Genomic DNA, 20,069 nt, shown 5'->3' with positions numbered 1-20,069 from the left:
TCGGCTGTGAGGCCCACCTTCCTCCCATCTTGGGACACATCCGGTCAGAGCAGAGACTGGACGTTTTTCTGATGTTCTCTCTGATCTCCCCCGCTGGTGGGATTGCTGCCAGAGGATACATTGACTCCTGCCCAAAGCCTGACTTCCAGATGCATTTCATATGAAATAGAGAGCAGATGGGCAGAAAGAGCAGGGAAGGGGGTTAGCACACAGCTGCAGATGCGCAACCTGAAGAGAACGATGCCAGCGAACACTATCTGCTCACAGGAAGTGCGTCTTGGTGGCTCAGAAGCACAGAGCAAGACCTGGGGAAGTAGGAGAGGCCGCTGCAGTTGACTTAAGGAAGAATTCTCCCCAGGGTGCATTTCTCTGACTGCCCCCTCTATGTAACAAAGTGCAGCCACCATTGTGATTTGCCCCCAGTGTACCCAACTCTTTTTTCCTCCGGCTTGTGACTTAGCCTGGCACTGGGCAAGCTGTAATAAGGGTGCATATTGTGGCAATAGAAAGAGGGGCTAGCATCTCATACAAATGAGATCAAGGCTGGGCTTTCCCTCTGTCCTCTTTTTTTTTTTTTGGATTTTCAAGTGGTGTTCAGAAGCATCTGTGAATGTGCTTCAGGCTTCTCAGAGAGCTGAGACTGCTCTTGGATGTTTTATATGGGACAGAAAGAACTTTTATGTCCTTATCATTCCCCTCCCCAGTAGGAAGGAGGGGTCCTTTGGTGAGGCAGAGTAAAGATTTAGATACTTTCTTAGCATAATAATGGTCTCATTAAGGGGGGTCATAGAGATAGGGGTTCCTGAGATAGGATAATTGAGATATTATTTTGAGGTTTGTTTTTACTATATATTTTTTTCTTTCTACATTCCAAAAAGGCAGCTGGGCCCCTTGAGATTCCTTCTGCCAGAAAAATTATCCAAAACTTGGAAACAGGCAAAAGAAAATGAGTACTAGATGTTACTTTAGTGCAGTGCTAGTGTTGACTTTTATTTTCTAAGGCTATTTTACAGCTCTATATAGGTGAGGTTAACTTACGGATTTTTGTGGGGTAGAAATGCAAATAATTTCTAACCAGTATAATAGATAGCCCCAAAAGTTACAGTTTATGGCCCTGTTGGACATTAACCAGTTTTGTATCTAACCCAACAATCTACTAAGTTGTGTATATATACTAGATTCTCAAATGCTCTTTGGATCAGTTTTAATGTCTTCCTGGTTCCCTCATTCATTGGAGTTGAATGCAATCTTTGACGTTTGTTCATGTTATATTTACATGAGAGTCATGCTTTTGAACTTTCAAAAATGGTTTATGTTACAGACAATCTCTCTTTCTGGCTTTTGCTTTTCAAAAGGCTGAGCTTCCTGACAGGTTTATGCTAAGTGGGGAGGAAAAGAAAGCAGAAGTAGAAAACAAAGTGAGGGAGATTCCCCAGGCCTGGGAAGGTGATGGGGCCACAGAGTCCTCAGAAAGTAGCAGGACTTCCAGAGAAGAATGGCTGAATGGGGTACCTTGGAGGCTGTATCCAAAGCATGGTGTTCCCAGCTTCCACAAAGATCGAAGTGCAGAGCAGCAGCTCTGATTAGAGTCACTGGATTGAAGGGGCCACGTGAGCTTGGATAATGGCCAATTGAAAAGGGACCAGTGTGAGCTAAAGACCTGCGGGTCTTTGTTCTACATATGATACATGGGACCTTCACACCACCCTGGAGGTATTGAGATCATTGAGATCCCCAGTAATGACCGCCCAAATTTCCCACCAGCCTATTGGGTTGGAGACTTAGAATCGATGTCAATAAAGCAAATTAATGTGACATTTCCCACATACCCAAGATAATGGGATAAGGTTCCTACCTTCTACATTATCAGGAGAAAGGTTTGGATGTTCCTCTTGGAGATGCGAGAAAGACCCAACCACCTCCCACAAAGGAGAGAACAGAGCAGCTAGTAGGGGGATGTCAGTCTCCAGGAGGACCTGCTCAGCTATTGCAATTCATCACCAGTGCTGGAAAGATAGCTGCCACCTCCCTGGAGAGCAGCACTGGTCTGCTGAAAGGTAGGATCAGTCAACCATATGGTCAGAGTAATCACTAGGGTGATTCAAAGGAATGCTTGGTAGAGTCCCCTGACCAGAAATATCAGCCTCAGTATCTAACTCTCCTCCATCACAGCTTTAGTCTTCCAAGTCTTCAGCTTTTCAGATTTCAATACATATATTCCTGGGAAACCATGAGCCTAAGTTACTGTTTCTATTTAGTGTTTCTGAGGTTTTTCAATGAACATACCTGAGCCAGGATCACCTGCAGAACTTGATAAAATTTGTATTCCTGGACCCTTTCCCAGGCCGATTGAATCAGATCCTGTGGGAATGAGATAGGGGTAGGGTATCTGTAGTTTTAACACATGTCCCAGGTAATGCTGATATCCTCAGAAGTCTGAGAACCTCTGGAGTGGGGTTAGGGGTAGGGCAACAATTTGACAATAGACATCTGGGGCAGGGCTTGCTACCCTGGGATTTGTGTGTATGAGCTTATGTGTATTTTTCAGGGAAGAGAAGTCTTAACCTCCACCGAGTTCTCTAAAGCCCTGCTGTTCAGAGCACGGTCAGAGCGAGAGCAGTATCAGCATCATTGGTTAGAAGTGAAACTTGTTAGAAATGCTGAGTCTCAGGCCCCACCCCAGATCCCCTGACTCAGAATTTTCATTTTAACACAATCTCCTAGTGATTCTCTTGCACATTACAATTTGAAAAGCACTGGTCTAGGGGAAGTGGGATGGAGATAAGGACAGAGGGAAGAAAGGGAAAAAAGGTCCTGGAGGAGAAAAAAGCATAGATAAGGAAAGGTTCAAATTCACCAATTCCCCATTCAGCTAAGGACACTGAATAATTGTTTGTGTGTGTGTCAGCAGGAAAATGAATGGGAGGCCCTCTCTGGGCTTTTACAGCTCCAGAAGCCCAGGACTGCCCCTCTGTGTGGCTCTGTGGCCCAACTTGCCCAGGCCTCCCACAGGGCAGCCAGGGCTGTCCCTTGCCCCTTGCTTGGGGCTCTGCACCACAGAGGCAAGGCCAGTGTGAAGCAGTGGGCTGAAGAGGTCCCTCAGCAGCAGCATGTCCCTGGCTCTCCTTCCTGAGCAGCCCACAGCTGTGCCCATCGAGGGGAAGGCAGGTTCTCCTAGGCGGTTGCAAGGGGCGGTCACCCGGAGTGGCAGAACTGAGAGGCGGTAAGAGAAATGAGTTAACTGCACCGCACCCCTTTAGTTGCAGACAATGCCGGCGAGTGAAACAAAGGGGAAGCGGGAGTGGCATGTCTTAGCCCTTTCCCTTCAGGCTCCCGCTGAGTTTGCTCGGCTCTGAAGTTGGTCCTGGCTTCCTTCCCGCAGCTCAGGGCTACCCACACTGTCCTTCCTTTTCAGCAATGCTGCCAGAAGACTCGCTACTCTGCTCCCAGTATGTGGCCAGCCTGGGCCAGGCTCTGGCTGCCGACCATAGATAGCTTCTCCCTCCACGAGCAGCAGCTGGAATTCCCTGCCCTGTCCCTTGGGCAGCAAAGGAGCCTCCTGGCTCATCGTGAGCTGGGCATGGCTGGGGGCTGCTCTGCGGATGGGCTTCAAAGCCACCTTTGCTCGATCGTGTGTCAACACTTTCATACCTGCTCTCTGCCAGCCTCTCCTTTCTTTGTTCATCTCTCATTCCTTCTGTTGTCATTTCTCCCAGACCCACCTCCTCAATCCGCTGTCCCATCCACACATAGATACACAGACTCCCTCTTTTCTTCCTAGCTCCTTCTTGGTTGCTTTTGGCAGCTGCTCCTGTTCTGTTCAATCCATAACTGTTGTAATTTATCTGCACTCAGCTCTGGGCTTTCTTTTCTTTTCTCCCTGCCTTCTTTTCCTAAAATTTAGGTCCTACATGATTTCATTACAGAAAAGAAGTATTTTTTTCTAGCACGTCTCAGTGTGGACTGAGACTTATCACTAAAGAACAAGCAAACATAAATCTTTAATTTTAAACCATGATGAGTGCTTTGAAGGAAAAATCGAAACAGAGAGACTGGAGGGAACCTAATTCGTACTAATGCAAACTGGGGGAGGGGCGGGAGGCCTCGCTGAGGCAGTGACATTTAAACTGAGACCTGAAGGGGAGGGGAATTACTCAGTTGCAGCGACAAGAGCAGAAATAAAAGCAAAGAAATCAAAACAAAGCAGTAAAGGCTGATGCTGACGACAGCCTGTTCCCACCTCAACCCAGACCTCTTCTTGTGCTCTGGACTACTTACCCCTAACCACCTCCCGAACATTTCCATTTGGGTATCACTCAGTATCTCAAAAAGTTTGGATTTCCTCACGTGTGCTTGTTTCCTCCCCAGACTTCCCTTCCACTTAGTAAATAGCTTCATTTTTCCACCAGTTGCTCAAACAGAAACCTGAGAGATCGTGCTGATCCGTCACCTTCCTTCACTCTCCACATCCAAACCCGATGCCAAGACCTGTTCATTTTACGATTAAAATATATGAAGAATCCATCCACGGGCTCCGCTGCCGCCAGCCTGGTCTCACCTGGAAGACTGCAGAGCCTCTCAACTCTCCTAACCTCCACACAGGTCAACCCCCATCCATTCTCTATGCAACAAATAAAGTGACCTCTGAAAAATGGGAACTGATTAAAATCCTTCAAAAGCTTCCCATAAAATACGAATCATCCGACCTGCACTGCACGCCCTGTGCGATCCTGCCCCTGCCCATCCTCGCCTCACGTTGGGCTCTCTTCCTCTCACCCACTGGGCTCCACACCGCATCCCACTCTTTTATGTTGCTTGTTACAATTCAGGTGAGTAAGTCATATATGAGGCTCCTTCAAAAACTTCATGGAAAAATGGAATTAAAAGATCATACTAATCTTTCCATGATTGTTTTGAAGTACCCTCATATTTTTCTCTTAAAGTGTTGACTTCCCGTTCCATGGAGTGGTGGACACTTGTCTCAGCCAACTTGGCATTTCCTTCCTTCTTTGGTGTTGTCTAACTTCCTGGACAGTTAAGTTTACCGGGTCATTGGGTTGGTGAAGGCTGATTGGTCTTGAGTCACCTGTCCACAAGGATGTCCACTGAGATATCCTTTTTGATTCTAATTGTAGGTCACTGAGGCACGTAGATCTCTGCCAGGATGAGTTCCTGGTCTCTTTGCTCCTTCAGAGGTTGGTCTCCTTGTGGCTTTCACACCTCACTAGGGAGCCTGGGCTCTCTGCCTGGCTGTGTAAGAACTGTTTGTCCAGACTCCCTGCACAGCCGTTCCCTAGGTAGGGCTTTGCTTCTTCTTGACCTCCACTTCCACCCCCCCACTGGATCTTGAGGACTGACAACATCTCTGGTCACTTCACGTCCTTTTCACCACTGCCCCTCCACCCCCCGCTTCCACAGGCCTTCCTTGGGTATGTTTTCTACTCCAAGGGAGATCCTGCTCTCCTCAATATCCACATCTCCCACATACTTTGGCTCTGACTAGAGTCTTCTACAGTCCCCTAAGCATTTTTAGGCTTTTGGAAAACAGAGCCAGAAAAATTCATTTCTTTCTGTTACATCTGCCTTAAAGCAACGGGCACTGGCTTGAGTGCTGGGCAAAAAGAAGAGATAACAGAAAACTAAAACATTGGTAAATATTTCAGAATTATTATCCCACCCCATTTGTTCAATGCCCACCTCCCCCACTTTATTAGTTAGGGCTCTCCAGAGAAAACCAATATATAGTGAGAACAAGATTTATTTTAAGGAATTGGCTCCTGCAGTTGTGGGAACTGGCAAGTCCAAACCTGCAGGGCAGGCCAGAGACCCAGGGAAGAGTCGATGTTACGCCCTGAGTTCAAAGGCAGGCTGGAGGTGGAATTCCTTTCTTCTCAGGAAATCAGTCTTTTCTCTTAATGCTTTCAAATGATTGGACAAGGCCACCATCCAAGCCGATTATAAAGGGTAATCTGCTTTACTCGAAGTCTACTGATTTAAGTGTTAATTACATCTGAAAATTACCTTCACAGCAATATCTAGACTGGTTTTTGACCAAACAACTCGGCACCAAAACCTAGCCAGGCTGACACATAAAATTAACCATCAAACCATTGAATGTAAACCCCAGAAGGATTGTGGTGTTTTTTCACTGTGTGTCCACAATTGAACTTGGGTCTGGCACATACCTGGAGTTATCTTGTTGGTGATGACATCTACAGTGAGCCCCTCTTTACTTTGGTCCAGCTTTTCCATGTTCTCTGGTTTCTTTCATGCCTGCTTTTGTTCTTATTATCCATTTCTCAAGATTATTTCTCATGCTTTGTATAGGTTTTCTTTTTTTTTTGTCTTTTTTTCGTGACCGGCACTCAGCCAGTGAGTGCACCGGTCATTCCTATATAGGATCCGAACCCGCGGCGGGAGCGTCGCCGCGCTCCCAGCGCAGCACTCTACCGAGTGCGCCACGGGCTCGGCCCAGGTTTTCAAAAGCTCCCCTCCCCCCATCCAAATAACCTACAGACCTCAACTAGTAACGTACTTGGGGACAGAGTTTACATTCTTTTTGTATCATGACACCTATCATGGGACACACTAAAAACTTATTGATAGGTTAACCAGTTGACTACTTTAGTCTTAACCCTGTGTTTCCTTCATGTGTGTCCCAATAAAGATATGTAAGGGTCTTAAAGCTCCAAGTAATTTTAAGTAAAATAATTACTAAATCACAAAATAAGCTTAAGATAGTCCCATGAGTTAGTTTCCTCCAATGATGACTATTTCAATGCTTTGGTTGAAATATCAAACTCTTTCCAAAATTTTCTTTCTTGCAGGGGACAGAGAGAGGTTGGCATATTCTGTGCTGGTGGCTGAACCACATGTATGTTTATTCTGTACTGTGTATGATCCCACAGTGCCTTCACTCTGTGGTGGGATGAGGTAACGGGGAAGCCAGGCAGCAGCCAGCCCACCTAATCATGGTATCCATAGCCTCAGAATCCCTGGGAGGCCAGCCAGTCACTTGCCATGTCCTCACCATGCTCCTGAACAGCCCAGATACCCAGCTGCACAGAGATACAATTGTGTCTTCTCCTAGCTGAATCTTCGAAGCTGCAGTTGGAAAGTGTAGCTCACATCCTTAGACCTCTTTTACACAAAGTGAAGTATTATTTGTATAGCAGTCTACATAGTCAAGAGATTAAGGGGTGGATCAAGTAGGAGCTAGGGTCAGTACTATAACCTAATGAGCCTTAGAAACAAATATGAGAATTAAATAAGTAGTTAATATAAGCAAAGGCAATAGTTACTAGGATCCATTTACAATCACAATCAGCTCTCTTCAAGGTCCACTCTGCCTTGAGCACTTTAACTTAAATCCTAAAGGGCAACACTGAGTCTGTTTATGGTACATGAATGTTATGTGACCAAATGACAAGGATCAGGCAATTCTGGTTTCATATATCACACAGTCTCCCCTACCCTGTTGACCAACAGTGAAATGTACAGACAAGACTGGTCTTATACTCTGATGTCCAGAACATAGGCAAATATGATAGAAATGAATAGGTCACATGTATTCTGTGAGTTTTTAAGGAAATAGAAGTTCTGATCAGATGATTAGTAGTTTTATTATTTCTCCAAGGAGCAGAGTTGAACCATTTTTTAGTTGTTTGTTTTTAGTTTTGCTTTCATGAATGTCCCAGGGATTAGAAAGAATTGAACCAGGCAGATTTTAAACATCCACACATTGATCATATCAATATGAGTTTACCTTCGACCATTTATGGGCAGCAAGCACACATCAAATCATTTTTCCCCTTCCTCTTTCCTCCTCCAAATTTGGGACACAAACTCTAGATTCCATGCAACAGTGTAAAGCTGAGGTGAGATAAAAAGTTCAGTTAACTCTGAATTCCTGGATGTGGGTATCTAGTGGATAATGGAATTGTCCAGTTTTTAAGGTAAATCACTTGTACAATTTAAAGCACACTTTAATTATCAAGAGTGCATTCCAAGTTCTAAGGACAACAATAAAAATAAAATATATAAAATAGCTTCAAATCTATTGGCCAAGATAATTTTTTAAAATATAGAAAACAAAATATGACAAAAACCATGTAATTTCTACAAATGGCAATTTTCTTTACTTGTTCAAGTGATGAAGCAAATAGCTAATAAATTAATTAGATATGTAATATAAAATGGAGATTTCAATTTGTTTACCTTACTTTGTAGCAGGCAAATTCATTCCTATTTGATGTCTTTATATTCACAAATAGAGAATGTATGATAAGGTATCACATGTATTCTGTCTCCACTCTTAATAATGAACATAACTAACTCTATAAAATCATTCTTTTTGAAGGTTGTACTGTTGAAAAGAGTGGTTTTTATGTCCCAAAAGGGTTAATGAGGAAAGTAAGAATACCATGGGGTGATATTTATAATAACAAGCATCATGTTTGTGGTGACACCTACAAGGGTACCCATATCTGTAGTAAATAATAGAACTGGCTAATAGTCCACCATTTGGCTATATTTGAATGTATTTTATTTGGAATACAAATGGCTTTCCCTGCTCTCCAGCATCAACATATGAAAAATTTGAGCAAAAGATTTTTTCTTGCCAGCAAGTTGAATTTTTGAAAACATCAGTTAAATTTCTAATTGTTGGCGTACTACTGGCCCCAATTAAAATGTAATTAATACCCAGAGTTTTTGGTTTTCATTCACTTAGAGAAACAATGGATAATGGAAACCAATCTCAAAGGAAGAAAGAAAAATCATAAGAAAGTCCCATTCAAAATGGAACTCAATCATCTGGAATTGGGTTAGACTCATTTTGGGTGGGTGGTTCTCCCAAACACATACTTGTGTTTTCATCTCTTTGCACTGCATAACTCCAGTAGGTGCTGGAAAACAAGGGAAAGTGAAGATTCTGCCCACAGGCTAACTACTAGAAGAAATCTGTAGCACCAAGTATGAAAGAAGGAAACCCCTCGGAACTCATGCTGAGAAAACTGCCAGGTGAGCTACTACAGCCAAGCTATCAAAACGGCTGAGGTCTTATTTCCCAAGCCTCTTTCATTTTTTAAATTTTGCTTTGTTTAAGAAATTATGATGCACAAGGAGCACCAACTAAAAGCCAAATTCATTTAACCAATAAATCTGAGATTGGTAAAAAGCCCTGCTGTTCTCTTCTGTATTTGCCTGCCCCGATAGATGACTCACTCACATTCAGGCAGAGGAGGCCATCAGTGACTAAAAGTGACTAAGCACTTTAGGAAATTAGCACTCTGCTAATGGTGGGTCAAATGGTGGATCTGATTGTTTTCACATCTTGGGACCTGCCTCACTGTGGCATAGCGTCATGTAAAATCACTCCCAGAGCTGGTGTGGGAAAGGCACAAAAGCCTCCCTGGCTTGAAAAGGACTTTGAGAGACTAATTGTTTATGGAAATGAATGGTTACAGTCACTGGGCTCTCAAAAATGGAATGTGGCTCATGAAGCAGAGCATTATTATCCCAAAACCCACATACTGTAGAGGAAGTGGAACTTCTCCAACTGGTTGTTGAGCTTCTCAGTTGTTTACCCCTGGGCTTCAGTTTCCAAGGGGAGCTTATTTCCTAGGCCTCAGCAGCCACAGGGAAAGAAATCTGGGGTCCAGGTTACAAAGAGGTATTTGATTGCAGGCACCACCTGGTTTTCCAGGATGCCAACATTCAGCAGAGCTCAGAGAGGCTGCTTGGGCTGTTCCTGCTTAGGGTTTGAACTTTCTGGCCCCACGTGGAGGCAGGCCACCTCTGCAGCCTCGGAAAGCATAGTCCTGCAAGTTTCAGATCCACAGCTTTGTCTGATGAACCAGAAACCAGTCCCAACCAAGCCACTTGGGAAGGGTCCACAGCCGATTCTCAAACACATTTTGGGACCCTGAGCCCAACCCCCTCCCACTCAGGGCGAGTTCCCCATCTCAAAAGAAGTTTGAAGGCAGTCTTCTCTTTTTTCTTCTCCTTTACATGAGGGTCCTAACCCCAAAGTCCAGGACTTGGAGAAAGGTCTTTCCTCTCCTTCAGACCCTCTTTGGAGCAAAGCTCTGACGGTCACTTGGATGTCCCAGGTCCCTGAGCTGGGGAGGCAGGTTACTCTGGCTGCTGTCTTCATTAAAGGCAAATATTTAGGTACCCTTTTCATGACAATACTTGCAGTTAAATACAGGCATCTTATCCAAACAGGAAATTTACATTTTTCACATTCTTTAGCCAGAGCTAAAGAGAATGGCACAGAAACAGCAGTGCAGTTGAGGAATTTGTGGTATGTAAATGTTCTTTATGCTCTTCCCTCTGTTGGTAAGAATGTTACTTTCTCCATCCTCTTCATCCCCAGCTGTGACAATGGCCCACCTTCTAGAGCCTACGTTCGCTCCTTACCCAGTAACAGCTTTGAAAGGACTACAGCATGTCATGGTGATTACAGGATCAGCCTCTGGCATTAGAACAGACCCAGTTTCAAATCTCCAGGCCACCCATCATCTAAAAGGTGGAGGCTGAGAAAGACTAATCAAAGGGAAAAGAGGAGACCCGAGAAGGCCTTGTGTCAAGAACACAAGACAGGTGATAGAATTTGCTGCAAAGTGGGTAGAGTCATGAGGGAACAGACTGCAAAACCATGGCTGTGAAGGACAGGGACAGTGGCAGGCAGGCTGGGAGACAGTTTTTTATTTTAAGAAGGGAGATTGTTGACCAGGTTCCCATGCTGCAGGGGAGGGTCCAGAAGTGGGGAGAAGAATTAAAAAGGAATAATGGAGAGAGAGGCCCAAGAGAGACTGGATCCAGAGCACCCCCAGGGCTCCAGGCAGGAGAGAATGTGGGTTTTCCTCTGGAAATAGAGGAGAGGCTGGAAGGTGAGTGTGCCGCAGAAGAGCCTGCAGCTCTGAGGGTGGTAGTTGAGGGGGTTCATGACATAGAGGTTGCTGTGGTCTAAATGTTTGTGTCCCCCCCAAATTTATATGTTGAAGCCTTAGTCCTCAGTATGATGACATTTGGAGGTGGAGCCTTTGGGAGGTAATTAGGTTTCGATGATGTCATAGGATAGAGGCCCCATGATGGAATGGGTACCCTTACAAAAGAGGAAGAGACCAGCGCCCTCTCTTGCTCTGCCATGTGAGGACACAGTGAGAAGGCAGCCACCTGCAAGCAGGAAGACGGCCCTCACCAGGAGCCAAATCTGCTGGCCTCTTGATCTTGGAGTTCTCAGCCTCCAGAACTGTGAGGAATAAATGTTTGTTGTTTAAGCCACCCAGTCTATGGTATTTTATTATAGCAGCCCAAACTGACTAAGACAGAAGCCTCAGTCATCTGCTGAGAGAAGGGCAATGATAGTTGGTGTATTAGTCCATTTGTGTTGCTTATAACAAAATACCTGGAACTGGGTAATTTATAAGAAAACAAAATTTATTGCTTACACTTTCAGAGGCTAGGAAGTCCAAAGTCCAGGGAACACATCCGGTGAGAGCTTATTTTGGTGGTGACTTCAGTGACACAAAGTATCAAATTGCAAAATGGTGGAGCAGAGAGAGAGAGAGAGAGAGAGACCCTTATGTACTCTCCTTTCAAAGCTCTCAGAACCACACCCACAACTACCATTAAACCATCAACTTAATCGCCTCTTCAAGGCCTTACCTTTCAATTACCATAATAGGATTTTCCACCCTCAACAGTTACAGTGGGGATTAAGCTTCTAATACATTAAACTTGGGGGGCACAATTCAATCCTTATCAGCTTGGGAGGGGACAGGGCCACAGTGGTGAAGGTTTAAGATGGCAGCTGGAGAAACAGGGGAGGAGGACAGGATGCTGACCAGGGCCTGTGAGAGGATCACTGCACTGAGAACTCGGCTGAGGTCAGAAGACACACGTTGTTTAGCACCCAAACCACTGGAGTGTGAATTCCTCTGGCCACCTTCAGAAGCCTCCACGTAGGAAGAAAGAAGAAAAATGTTTGGGTTGATCCACAGAGAAGCATTTGCAAGACTGACACAACAAAAAGAAGCGGGCAAAGAGGTTGAGGTATCTGGCAAGAGAGTGACAGAAGACACACACATGTATACATATACAGTTATGTGCCCCATAAAGATGTTTCACTCAATGATGACCCGCAGGTACAATAGAGGTCCCATAACATTATAATGGCTACACCATATAGCCCAGTGTATATAGGCTATACTATTTAGATTTGAGTAAGTATGCTCAATGTTCACACAATGACAAAATCACCTAACAAAGCACTTCTCAGAATGTATCCCTATCGTTAAGCAACACATGATTGTACATACATGTATAATTATGTGTACTTGTATGTGTATATATATGTTTAATTGATTGGTAGGTAGGTAGGTAGATAATAGAGGTAGAACAGGTCTGAGTTGCTAAAGTGGAGTGGGGTTAAAGTCTTCATTAAGGCTGTTATCAAAGAATTCTTCTAGAAGATTAATATTTTTCTGGGAGGAAATAGAAATAAGTATACCACTTAGAAGGCTGATGTAATGGTCCAGAACAGAATTAGCAAATACACAGAATGCAGGCTGCTGTTTCCCTCCTTTTAATGGACGACCACACTCTCCTGCTGAACTCAAAATCCTTCTCAACATAGGGATCCGGTAACCATTACCAATTAATTGGAACTGGCCTATGAGATGGAAACTGCTTTCAGTTCTGGTCCAGATGAAAAGTAATAAGCCTGGGCTAGGTTTTTGGCAACAGGTATGAAGTGATAGTAACATGTGCCCACTGGAGAGAAGGAGAAAGAACATTTCACAGTCAGCCTCAATTCATTGGCTACAGAACCCTGAGAGAGCCAAGGCAGCACCAAGGACAACCCTGAACTCAGAACTGTTCTGGGGCACACCCAAAAGGCCGGTTTCTACTGTAGCCCCAGAGCTCACCTAGACTGTCCTGTGGAGTCCCCAGCTGGAAATCCCAGTTTGCTTAGCCTCTGCTGGCTTCCAGAAGTGAAGAATGAGGCATACCACAAATCCCATGACTCAATGATTTTCCTCATGGGGATAGATGAGTGTTTCTTGGTCTGGCTTGGTCGGAGCATGTGGGAGGATGCAGTTAATTCCCTTTAGTCACTCTGGGTCATAGTGTCCTAAAAGCTAGACCCAGCCTGAAGCTACAAAGAAACAGAAGTAGCTTTGGGCCCATCACCGAGAAACATTTTTCACTTTATCTAATTCCCTTTTCTTTTGAGTGAACAGCTTCATTCAGCAGGACACCTTATTTCCTTCCTCTCTGCTGGAACTCTTGGTTTTAGGCCTTCATTTTCATCAGCCATTGCAAATCTGATCTCTGATTGCCCAGTATAAGCAATGAGATGACAGTGACCAGGACTGATGAATCCCATTAAGCCCAGTGGTGCTAATAGATCAGATTTTACATGACGAGTTGGCTGACTTGTCACCACAACTTCCTTCAGACTGTTATTAATATCAAAATGAATAAGTCATCTATATGTTATCCAGGTCCCTAGTTGCTTTGGACTTTTTGTGTTGGTTGTTACATAATGAAATTGGTTCAGTATGAAGGCCTCAGGAACTGGTTTTTGCCATTTGTCTCCTAGTTCTTGTTTGTTTGATTCTTCTTAGGCACTTATTAGAAGATCCAAGATCTGGACATAGAGGAAAACCTTCATGAGTTCAATGATCCAAGGGATTAAGATTTGACTGAAACATAGGAATCTATAAAACCAAAGGCTTAGAGCTGGCCTGTTAGCTCACTTGGTTAGAGCATGGTGTTGATAACAGCCAGGTCAAGGATTCAGATCCCTTTACCAGCTGGCCACCCAAAAAACCAACCAACCAACCAACCAAAGGTTTATTGAAAGAGTTAACAACGGAAAGCACAACACTGAGAGAGAGAGAGAGAGTGTGTGTGTGTGTGCGTGTGTGGCACCAGAGCAGGAGAGAGGGCGAGAGAACAAAACAGCCTTGTGTGGGTAGATGGAGGTGTGACTTGAAATATCTATGAGAACAACATCTGGCAGGTTTGAAGCCTCTGAGCAGCACATGGTGCAAGTTACCGGTGCCCTGGCATTTCTTCAAGTCTCTGCTGTATTAGCTATCCAGCCTCCCACACTTTTTTCTGCATCCTAACCTCACAGTAAAAGATTAAGTTCTCCTGAGTAAGGAGCAGAGTCTCTTGAGGTGCAGTCTCTTTGTGCTAGGACTCAAAGATAATAGTGTCCGTGTCATTTCAGATAGCAGTGGGTATTCAGTAATTTATTTAAAAACGAGTCCACCTTCAAGATATATGCAAAGTTCCCAAAGTGTAGGCCACATTCCAAATAGCGTTTTAATGGCTCCTCACAAGGTTCCTGACCCTGCTTCTTCCCAGATTAGCAGAGGGATCTTTTCTTGCCAAACAGGCATTAATTGAGCACCTATTGATAAATGGGAAGGATACATGGATTAAGACAAGCTGACCGTAGAAAGTTTACAGACTGGTTAGTGAGGTGACATTAACACACCTCAGGCAGTAGGTGCTTCTGTGAATCAATCCACAATTACTAAAGAGCACATAATGTGCTAGAAGGAAATCTGTGAGGTCCAGAATAAGAAGAGAAGTTTTTCTAAGGACATGACCTAGGGGCTGATTCTAAAAGCAGAGCAACGAATTGTTTTGTTTTAAAAATAGCTTTGAATTTTTTTTATTACAAAAATAATCAGTGTTTATTATAGAAAATTAGAAAATACAGGCTAGGAAAACATTTAGACTCACCAACTATCCCACCACCAAGAGGAAACTGCTGGGCGTCACTCAGCACCCCAGCCCCATCCTTTTCTGCCCCCTTCCCCTCCCTTTCCAGCACTCTGGTCTGATTGACTTCACATCTACAAAGTGTCCTCATTAGATTTCTTTTTTTTTTTTCATTAATTAATTTTTTTTTTTTTTTTTTTACACTCTAAGACGTTGTTGTGGAGTAGTTGGCAGGGAGGGGGAGAGGGGAAAGAGAAAGGGAATAAAGTGGGAGGAGGAGAAAGGGGGGGTGTGGTTGAGGCCTGTGGCACCTCCTCATTTCAGCAGGGGAGCCCAGAGGGCTTCCAGTGGCTTTGTTATGGTTGAGATGGATGTGGACTTGGGGGGAGGGGCGTGGCTGAGGCCCTCGACCGACCCCTCACCATTCCAGCTCGGGAGCCTGGGGGTCTTCTAGTCCTTCTACGTTTTATAGGTGTTCTTCGGTGGTGTTAGAACTTACTGGTTAATATCAGAACTTTGTCTGTGATCTGTGGGTTTTTTGTTTTTTCTTTGAGTTCTGTGTTGGATTATTTGCTGTTCCCACACTTAAACTCTGCACTGGAATTAATCCATTGTTCTTTGCTTACTTGTAAAATGGAGGAACTTCCTGTGGGAACCAGCACTTGAGCTCTGTGGTTGAGCTAAATTGCTGCTTTGCTGCTGATTCCCTGGGGAAGGTCTTTGTGCAGCTCAGGTCTTAATTGTTGACCTTTAAGCACTTCTAGGTCTTAAGAGGTCCAGTACACCTGGGTTGTGCGGAAACTCTGGTCTGGGCCTGAGTCTTTTCAGCAAACTGCACCCACCACAGTTCTATATTCCTGACCAGTCTCTACTGAGTGGGCCTATGCTGATCGGAGGGCGGATCAGCTGTCTGTGCTGTGCTCCAATGTTCTCTTGGTGGGCTAGTCTCCCCTATTCACCACACTCCAAACACTTCCCATGGGGTGGGCCATGCATCAGTCCCTTGAGATGACTCACCGGCCTCTGAGTGGCTCCTTTTTTCAGTTATCTGTGGCTCCTTGCTCCTATGTGGGTCCACAGGAACCCTGTTAGTGGTCTTGCTGGCCTGGGGGCCACTAAGGCCCTCTTCTCCCCTGCAGCCTCCAAGAAATTTCATATGAAGGGCACAGCTGTGGCTTATGCCAGCTCTTGCTCTGTGTGCTCACCAGGGACAGCCTTGAAGATGTTGAGGCTTGAAATGGTTGGAGTGATCCTTTCTTTCTCTCATTGTGGCTTCTCCTGCCTTCACGAACTCTTCTGATTTCTCCTATAGGTCTTTCCTGATTGTGGGAGAGGGTGATGCTGGGTACCCTCTATTCTGCCATCTTGATTGGAAGTCTCCTCATTAGATTTCATTTCACAAAATGTTTCCACTGCTAAAGCAAGTTTAAAGACTGCTGCCACACACCTGGGCCAGGTCACTCTCCCTGAATCCTGTTTCTTTCCATTGCTCTCCTCGTGGTCAGCCTCCAATGGTAACCTCCTCAGTGAAGCCATACAGGGCTGTCTTAACAAAATACTCATAACCAGGTAGCTTAATATTTTTCACAGTTCTACAGATTGGGAAGTCCAAGATCAAGGTGGATTCAGTGTCTGGTGAGGGCCTGTCTTTTCACCATAACCTTGCATGGTGAAAGGGACAAAGAGATCCCTTTGGCTTCTTTTATAAGAGCACTAGTCCCATTTATGACCTCTCTACCCTCATGACCTAATCACCTCCCAAAAGGCCCCGCCACTTCCTAATACCATCATCTTGAGGGTTAGGATTTCGACACATGAATTTGGGGGGGACACAAACTTTCAGACCATAGCAAGGGCTTTCTGTTTTGGCCACAATCTATCCTTACACCTTCCTATCACCCTCTAAATGACCCTGTCTCTGGAACACCATGTACGCTTTCTTACTGCCAACCTTTTGCTCACATCTTTCCTCCACATGATGTGCCAAACTCTATAACCTGAGTTTGTCCATCTCCATTGGCCTATGAATCACAGCAACAGTAGCTCCCTACATTGCACCTGGCCCCAACCGAGTAATGCAGGACCTCCAAGCCCCTCAAAGTAACAACCAGAAATCACCCCAGAGGATGTTTGATGTATACTCACAACACACCACAAACACACAGCCCCTGCCATGTTCTTCCTTTCCTGCTCCAGCCACACTTTCTCCTCATGGTTATGCTGCTAGCCAAGGCCACTACTCCCACACATGCCCTCATGAGTGTCGTAATGTCCCTTTTCCTGCAACCTAAGGCTGCAACCCTCAAGTTGCCGGCACTGAGGCCCCTGGAATCCTCAAGGCACAGGTGCTAGGGACCCCGGGAGCACTACTCACAGCCCTGTGACTCAGATTCCTCCTGCAAGCAGTTCTTCTGGCATTTGTCAACTTCTGCAGGCTCAGACCAGAGTTGCTCAACTGGGAAGGGGCCTCACCAGGCTCCATGCTGTCCTTTCTATTCTCTTGTCCCTGATCCTCCACAGAGGCATCCTTGACAATGGACTTGAGAGCTGTTTGCCTGGCTGGCTCGTCAGATGTGCTCTTAAATATTCTAATCCTGCTGGTGAGCAAAGTTTAGGTTCAAACAAGAAATCCCATTACATACCCTTTAAGACCCTGAGACTCAGTGCCAACTTTCATAAAATCTTCCCTATCTCAAGCTAAATAAATTCACAGGCCTGTGTAACAGTCATGGTTGTACAATTAATTAGGTAATTAATCATGTGTTTCCTTGTGACAACTCTTCTTTCTGCAAATTGGTGTTAAAATTTTTATTGTACTAAATGTATATATATGTATCTTTTTTTAAAGGAATATCTTTTTGATTCTGAGCATTTTGAGAAGGACAGTCAAGAAACCAAGAAAGATAGTCTCCTTCCCTTCCAATCCTTAAGAACACAGGAATAGCTAGAGTAGTGTAAAAGTATTAACATTTCATGTTTATGTCTTAGCTCATCACTGATGTAAGAACCATGGATTCTACTACTTTGTAACAGTGCCTGATATACCTCTTGGTATACCAGTTGGTTCTTTTATGTATAGGTGATTTAAAGTCATCATTTGCACCTTCATCAAGATGGCAAGAGGGGAGGAAGGAAGAAAAGACAAAGTAAAACAGGACAGAAAAAACTACACAAAACAAAAATTTCCAGAAACAATACCCATGGAAGAAAGTTTACTTTAGCATTTTAGTAATAGGATAAAAGATTCCTAATGTAATCTCCCCTTTTATAGAGATTGTTTCAAATGCACATGTTGAGTATCTAATTCGTCCATTCAACAAATACCTACTAAAATTCCTATCAAATGAGCTTCTAAGAAGACAGCATGCCTGCCCTCTGGAAAATTCCAGTTTGGTGTAGGGAGACAGAGACTAAACTAGATCATTTCAGACTGTAAGTACCATGAAGAAAATAAACCCAGTGATTGGGGAGTGAGAGTGTGGCTCCTTTGGATGAAATGGTCAAGTAGGCCTTTTTGAAGACGTGATATTTGGGCTGAAACAGACAAATGACAAGGCACCAAGTACACACAGAGTCAAGAAAAGAGTGTTCCCAGAACTGCTACATACAGGTTGTGAACCGCACATGAACTCCATTTATGAGAACAACAATGACACCCCCTAGAGTTGTGCAGTGCAGTATCTTGGAGTGTTTCAGGCATGTGTAAGGCAATTTACTTGTGTAATTAATTTACTTTGCTCAAGTAAATTTGCACATTTATTGATATGCACTTAATCTAGATGGATACAATGGCAATCAAATTAACTATGTGGTAAGTCAGATCAGTCAAGAAAATGACCCTCAGCAAATTGTAGGCTGGAGTCCATTGTGCAAGTTGTGACTATATGTTTTCCACTTCTGGAGACATGGGAGACGAGCCTAGAAATTGACATACTTTAAGTGGAAAAGCTTGAGATTATTTTTGGAACCAATTCATTGTCTACTCCTCTCGTCCTGATGCCAGGAGAAGGAAATATGAGTAATTACTGTTCAAGCCCAAAGCTGGTTTTCACAGTGAGAAATTCTCCTTCTTTGGGAATAATCATATGTAGGGTTTTGAAAATAGCTCTTATAATTACCGACTACGCTATTAAAGGTATGGCACTCAATTAACCATTTGACTCCATGGCATGGGGATATCCCATAATGACAGGTTAATGGATTCCATGCTTAATAAAAAACAAAAGAGACCATTAAACTTCTAGTAAAGTCAACAGCATAACCCTTTGCTGACCATGAATTTCTTGTTAAACTGGCCTCAAAGACAAATGTATGGAGAACCTTTAAGATTCCAAACTGGTTTAATGTCTTTCGCAGAGGTATGCAAAGGTAGCTTTCCCATCAATATAAAATTGAGGTAGTGGAGGCTTAAATAGAGGTCATATGTTGACCTCAGGTCACTCCAAAAATGGGACCCCACTGTTCCCTTAATCTCTCTGCCTATCCTACTTCCTCTCTGAACTGTCTCATCTATGTTTGAGTCCGTCCAAGTCAGTTCTGACAAAGAAGTTCCAGTTACTCTTCCCCACATATCTAGCATGTAGAACCTGGAAGGAGTTCAAGGGGGAGCAGAACTGGTGGGAACACAGGGCAGGAGCAGGCAGGGAAGAGAATGTCATGCCCAAACAGGGGAAGAAAAATGCAGGCCAGTTTGGCAGGTGGAGATACTCAGGGGCTTTCAATTGTGGGAAGCAGGATGAGGGTGTTTATCCACTGGTGCCAGGGGGAGCAGGGTTATTCTGGGTTATCTAATTCAAAATAAGTGGAAAGGGTCCCAGCTCAGGACCTAAACAATGACGGCTGAAGGATCAGTAGGCTCCAGACAGCTACCTAGAGCATGCCTTTCCAACTTTACTGTGCATATGAGTCACCTGGAATCTTGCTAAAAATGCCGATTCTGATTCAACTGGTCTGGGGTTCTGCATTTCTATCAAGTTCTTAGGTATTGCTGCTGTTGCTGCTTCATGCATCACACTTTAACTATCAAGGGTTAGAGTACAGGGCAAGGTTCCTCCCCCTTTTCTCCTAAGCAGCATGATCTCAAGAGGAATGAGGAAGCCTAGTACTCTAGGGCCTAGGCAATAACACCACTGCTGCCCAGTAGGATGCAGAGGGGAAACATCAGCCCGTGGGCTGGGAGCCGTCAAAGTCTTCTCGTTAATTCCTGGCAGGTGCTGAGTAGCTGGCTGCTGGGTGAGGCTCAGAGTAGAAAGAGCCTAAAACAAAGGGCATAAGAAAATTATTTCATTAGAAAAAAAGATAGGTCATATTGGTGGGCCAAA

This window comes from Cynocephalus volans, chromosome 14 (genome assembly GCF_027409185.1).
Source record: "Cynocephalus volans isolate mCynVol1 chromosome 14, mCynVol1.pri, whole genome shotgun sequence".
Taxonomy (NCBI): Eukaryota; Metazoa; Chordata; class Mammalia; order Dermoptera; family Cynocephalidae; genus Cynocephalus; species Cynocephalus volans.
Note: the sequence above shows the minus strand (reverse complement) of the source record.